At 39.6% G+C, this 6,000-nt stretch overlaps 1 long non-coding RNA gene across 1 annotated transcript; it reads left to right on the top strand.

Annotated features, from left to right (window-relative positions):
• Positions 1-2,874: 2,874 nt before the first annotated feature.
• On the top strand, positions 2,875-5,049 carry LOC124312387. The gene is made up of 3 exons (XR_006910485.1): positions 2,875-3,735; positions 3,800-3,957; positions 4,029-5,049. It is a non-coding gene; the product is annotated as an uncharacterized LOC124312387 (long non-coding RNA).
• The last annotated feature ends 951 nt before the right edge of the window (positions 5,050-6,000 follow it).

The following is a 6,000-nucleotide window of genomic DNA, read 5'->3' as shown; positions in this document are numbered from 1 at the left end:
CTAAGACGCGCCATCCAAGCGATATCCCAGGTATGTACAACGGGATGTTGGCGTCCCTCATCCCATGTGGATGTTCAGGGTACGCTACCAGTATGTACATAAATGGATAAAAAATGAAGAAATTCTTTGATCCCAACAGTATATGAAAAACATGTACAATGGACATACCATCAAGTACATTCACTGAATGTACCAGAAGTATGTTTGGTGTACGTACAGTTCTCATCCAAAAAAGATGAAAGCTTGTGTATTAATATCTATCTAATGCTGCGTCTACACTAGCCGTTTTACAGACAATTTACGGTCGTAATTCGGTGTCTTTATGTCTGTAAAAACTGCTAGTGGGTCATTCCATCCCAACTCGAATTTTTTCGTCGCGGAAAAAAATAGAAACTGATGATTTTTTTACAGTGTGTTTGTTATGCATCGATGATGCACTCTGTGAAATCTCAGATTTTTAATTCAAACAGGAAGCTGTGAAATAGGAACCAAAGTTTCCGGTTTTGAATTAAATTTGCATGCGGAAATAGCGGTTTTACTCGTTTTTCGACCGTTTCTACTTACGGCATTGAAAAACAAAATGCATGTAAAAATCGGAAATAATTCAGGCTTTCCGAATCTGTATTCAAAAATTAAATTATGTTTTATTAAGTTACCCTAATACTTATTTTAAATTTTGAATTTTAAATGCATTCAGATAAAATCTCGTTGGGTGTAGAGACTTGAAATTTTTATGGTTTATAGATATCAATAATGTTTATCGTCATAAAAATTTTCAGCGTCCGCCACACAGGCGTGAATTAGTTATGATTGATTTAATTTTATAAGATAGCCCTATCCTTTAACATAGGACAAAAGTTCTAGAAGGGGGAGAGTCCCCAAGGGATATGCGTCTAGGGAGTTGCCCAAGGCTCGATTAAGGGGAGATCCTGTGTTAAGAGATAGCGCTAACTTTTCATTTTAAATCAATGATAACTAATTCACGCCGGTCTGGCGGACGCTGAAAATTTTTATGACGATAAACATTATTGATATCTATAAACCATAAAAATTTCAAGTCTCTAAACCCAACGAGATTTTATCTAAATGCATTTAAAATTAAAAATTAAAAATAAGTATTAAGGTGATTTAATAAAACATAATTTGATTTTTAAATACATATTCGGAAAGCCTGAATTATTTCCGATTTTTCCATGTATTTTGTTTTTCGATGCCGTAAGTAGAAACGGTCGAAAAACGAGCAAAACCGCTATTTACGCAAGCAAATTTAATTCAAAACCGGAAACTTTGATTCCGATTTCGCAGCTTCCTATTTGAATTAAAAATCTGAAATTTTACAGAGTGCATAATCGATGCATAAGGAACACGCTGTAAAAAAATCATCAATTTCTATTTTTTTCCGCGACGAAAAAATTCGAGTCGGGATGGAATGACCCTAGTGTAGACGCACCTTAACGTATCTTCGATTAAATGTACATCTTTTTACTTTTCTTCTTTTACCAGCAGCATTATTTATCCGTTAAGAACTTAACTTTCTTAAATAAACATGATAAATGAAAAAAATAAACTTATTTTTATTATTATAATTTACTTATTCCTAAGTTTCTTTATTAGTAAACACGCTACGGACTTCTGTACGTAAATAAAAAAAAATGTGCTACAACTGTTAATGTGTATGACAGTTATTAGTTTAAATATATATATATTTTAAAATGGTCCCCTAATCCATATATAATAAAAGAACAAGCTTTTGGGGGAGGGGCTTATTCATGTGTCAACAATGTGTCAACACAGGCTCCTCCCCCAAAATGGAACATGCTCTAACATGCCCACCACCAGATGTCGTCGCCGTGATGACGCGCTCTTTTTTGTGACGCAACAACCAGCATCACCACCAGGTGTCTCGCCGTGATGACGAAATCTTCAAGTAAGGTACTGGGCAGATTTCTCACGATAAAATCTATTACACGGGCAGATGATTAATCTACAGAAAAGCGAATAGCAAAAAAGTACGACTTTACGCTAGACAAAAGTTCCCCGGATTTGAACGGGGCTCAGGTTACTCGTATCTTATATAAAAATCCAACTGTAAAGGCGTAAATCACCCTTTAAAAGTAGAAGAAGAACTTTTATATGTACACTCACTTCCATCAATATGGTATACAGTCATTGCGAAAAACAACGCACCTATTTTGGCTTTAACCAAAATTCTTCTTTCTTACAAAGAAAAAAATCTAACCCTTCCCTCTCGATAACAAACAACAAAGGCTGTACACCACTGTGTCCAAAATAGGTGCGTTGTTTTTCGCAATGCCTGTATACCATATTAATGGAAGTGAGTGTACGTTAAGATAAAACCTTACTAATGTGTGTTATGCTATGCCCTTTCTAAACAGTCGATTAAGTAACAAACTCGTTTAATAAAACTATGCTGAAATATATATAACTATTGTGGCGTAGCTGTATAGCACTAGCCTTCCACTCAGACGGTCCGGGTTCGATTCCCGAAATAGTCACAGCTTCTTAAATAAAATAAATTCTAAAAGGGAAAGAGGAGAGAAAAGTATAGAAAGAAATAAAGGTAGTGTAACCCTAAATTATTTATGTCAATTGGAATGATGATCCTAACTACAGAAAATTTTGGACGTACTTTGGATATACCCCACAGTACGTCGAGGGGAAGGTAATTAGGATGTTCCCCGTACATCCATTGTATGTAAAATGGGATGTACCAGATCCCAAAATTTACATCCCATGGATATACCATGGACGTCCATGTCTTAGTAGGGTACCTGAGATATTATGATGTGCTAGATATCATGCCCGTCAGTTGACTCCACGTTCCTCACCGTCAGCGACTGTTGGACTCGGCATCATCATCGTCATCATCTCTTTGTAAACAATCCTTATCATCATTTTACCATTGCACTGTTTACCTGATCTCTTACCTGTTTATTTGCCATTTTCGTCAGTTGGTCGTCGAGTTTCTACTCGAGCGCAACGGCTTAGCGTTATCTCTGAAATGTTAAAAGTTCTTGCGTTTCTTGCTATCTCATTAAGCTGCTAGTTTTGTGTGTGACTGTGTTTTTGAAGGAGCACAGAGAGAGATGGGATCAATCGGACCTCATTTCTCCTATTTTTATGATGTTGTGACGTCAGCGCTTTTTTTTTTAATTTCCACCATCAGTAAGACAGTCAGTCGAGGATTCTCACCGGGAACATATAGTTGGGTTTTACAGATATGTTTTCTGCTTTTTGATTGTTTCGGTTTAGAGATAAACCCACTACGGGATATATTGCCCTGGAGATGCGGCTGCTGGCCACGGCCACAGCTACTGGGCTGTCGGACTCGGCCAGTCAGTCGGTGGTCGGCCAGAAAGGGAGCAGTTGGCCGGACTCTTGTTGACCATGAAGACGGTGAAGCAGCGAGCTGTCCAACTTCCAGTATGTGATGCACCTCAACACGCTGGCCAGTCGCTCCTATAACGACCTGATGCATTACCCACTCAGATCCCGATGTCGGGCTTGGGGCACCGTAAGGCAATCGTTTGGGATTTGTCGCGTTCCACTTTCATCCGCCAGTCGACGGGGCATAATGCGCCGCTTGCGGCCAACGACATCAACGACCTGACGGGCGACATCGCCACCTGCACAGGCACTTGGCTCCACCTCTGGTCCATCTATAAGCGACGCACTGGCCAGCGTCATCATCCTGGTGAGCGAGATTGGCCGCAGGTAATTTAATGTAGAAAGACTTTCCCTGGAATTTCTCTTTTAATTGTTTGAAATTGCTGCCCAGGTTCCCAACGAGGAAACGCCGCACAAGTGAGGAAGGAATATAAACGGCCAAGGCTCCTAATCTCGTCGAAGAATCGGAAGAGAATTCCATGACGCCATCCGCCAACAGTTTGTCCATCAGCTGCGGCGACAGCAGCGAACACGAAGGGCCCGACAGCAGTAAACTTTTATTCCACTTTTCTTTATTAATTACTTTCGTTTTAATTGACGACTCTGTTTCTATTTTTCAGCTTCTTCGCCCGTCCCGACCCAACCGAAGGAGGGGAGGAGATTGCATCGCTGGAACAACCGGAACAACAACAAATGACGGAGCCGTTGCAGACGAGCCGGAGCGATTCGAGTCTAAACTAACGTTCGTAATGATTAACGAGTCTAAAGTGAGGAAGAGCGCCATCAGCAGACGCAAACGCTCAAGGCTAACGTGGTGGCCCCTTTCGTCAGCCAATAGCCGGGAAAGAAATCTCGCCACGTCCTGAAAGAAGGGTTGGATTATTTAAATCTCAAACTGGACTGATTAGATTTGTGGGGGGGGCAGGGCAATATAAAACACATGCTGAAGTCAGGTGTGTAGATGATTTCTAAATTAGGTTTTAAACGACAGTCATGTTTTAGCAGATGATGCTAATATAATCGACATTCCAATCGGCCCTCATTTTTCCCTCCGGTTTGCACACAATAAAATGCATTTTTCTTTTTTTTTTAATATGATTATTATTTTAGAGAGAATTTGACTTGGGGCAGAGTTGTCTGTGCACTTGTGCAGCCTGACCCCCATGATTCGTCAGACGAAAAGAAATGAAAACAAGAAATTCTATTGATGATTCCATTGTTTCTGTACATACATTTGACTCCTCCCAGCTCCCATTATTTGCTTATTGCAACCCATTCAACGACGATAAGAACCGCGCCGTTGCTTTTTTTCTTTTCCGTGTTCCTTCTGTTTAATTTCGTGTTTCCTTCCCGTCAACAACGAAAAAACATTTCCTGCCTTTTGGCGACGCCCCACAGTCCATCACAGAAACAAGAAATGAAAAGTTACAAAAAAACATATTTGACTGTGTGCGCGCAGTGAGTTTTTGTGTGCATCATGTTATCATGTAGACACACTCCCCCCCCTCCCCCAGCGGCTCAGCCCAGCAGAAAAAATGGAAAAAAAAGTTGTTGACATTACATGGTGTTTTATATAATAACATTGTCGTCAATTCGTCAGGGTCAAATTTAAAAATTGTTTGATCGGGAAATATCAATCACCTTGTGGGAGAAAAAAAAAAAAATATTAAAAAAATATAAACAGTGGACTTATGTAATACAAGGGAAATATGTACAACACGATTGGTTTTCACGTACTCTTTTTTATTGCTAAAAACAAGAAGTATGAGCTTGAGCGCATTTATTTAAATCATTTAGTAAAGAGATGTTTTCAATTGATTTTGGAAACCAACGAGACGAATCTAGTTTGAATTACGGCATTCCCCCGCTCAGAAGAGTTTCACATTTCTACCGGTAGGTGACGGATGCCGCTGTCCCTGTTTGCGATCAAAACATCGTCTGCTACTATTCCTTTCTGGTTTGCAACCGACTCGGCGTAAAAAATTGTTATTTGGAAATAAGCTTTTTTATAAATTCGTGAATAGGCCTACCTAATAGCAAAAGGTGCAATGTGATAGAAAATCAATTGTGGCTTGAATCTCTGGACCTGGTTCAACGTGGACTTTCAGTAAGTGAGGTAAACCCTCTTTACCACAAACTAAGAGGGTAAAGACTACGATCAGGCTGAGAGGAATGCTTGAAGCTATGCTCGTCCTATGCCGTATGGTGGCGCGTCGATCTCATCCTACCAAAGCCATTATTTTTCCTCGTTTGCTTACTGATTTGTGTCTTCACACACCGTAAATTTGTAAGTAAACCATTAACATTTCAATAGTGAATTTTTGTGTAAATATAGCTTAGATATCCTCCATGTTGTGAGAATTTTTTGAAATTTCTTTGTGATCTCTATATACAATCTATAAATTCCTTTATTAAACCCCCTTTTTGCCCATTTCCAGGCCCAGGAAACAGCGTTTCACGATTGGGCCTGAAAATCTTGAAACGCTGTTTCCGGTGTCAGGGTCCTGTGGGGTGTTATAAGGGCGGGTTTTTGGTCTTTTTGCGGTTTTCGTGTTTTTTTCACGTTTTTTATTACTTACTTTTATTTATTCT

The sequence above is a fragment of the Daphnia pulicaria genome, chromosome 1, assembly GCF_021234035.1.
Source record: "Daphnia pulicaria isolate SC F1-1A chromosome 1, SC_F0-13Bv2, whole genome shotgun sequence".
Taxonomy (NCBI): domain Eukaryota; kingdom Metazoa; phylum Arthropoda; class Branchiopoda; order Diplostraca; family Daphniidae; genus Daphnia; species Daphnia pulicaria.
This window is presented reverse-complemented; position numbering and strand designations above follow the sequence as displayed.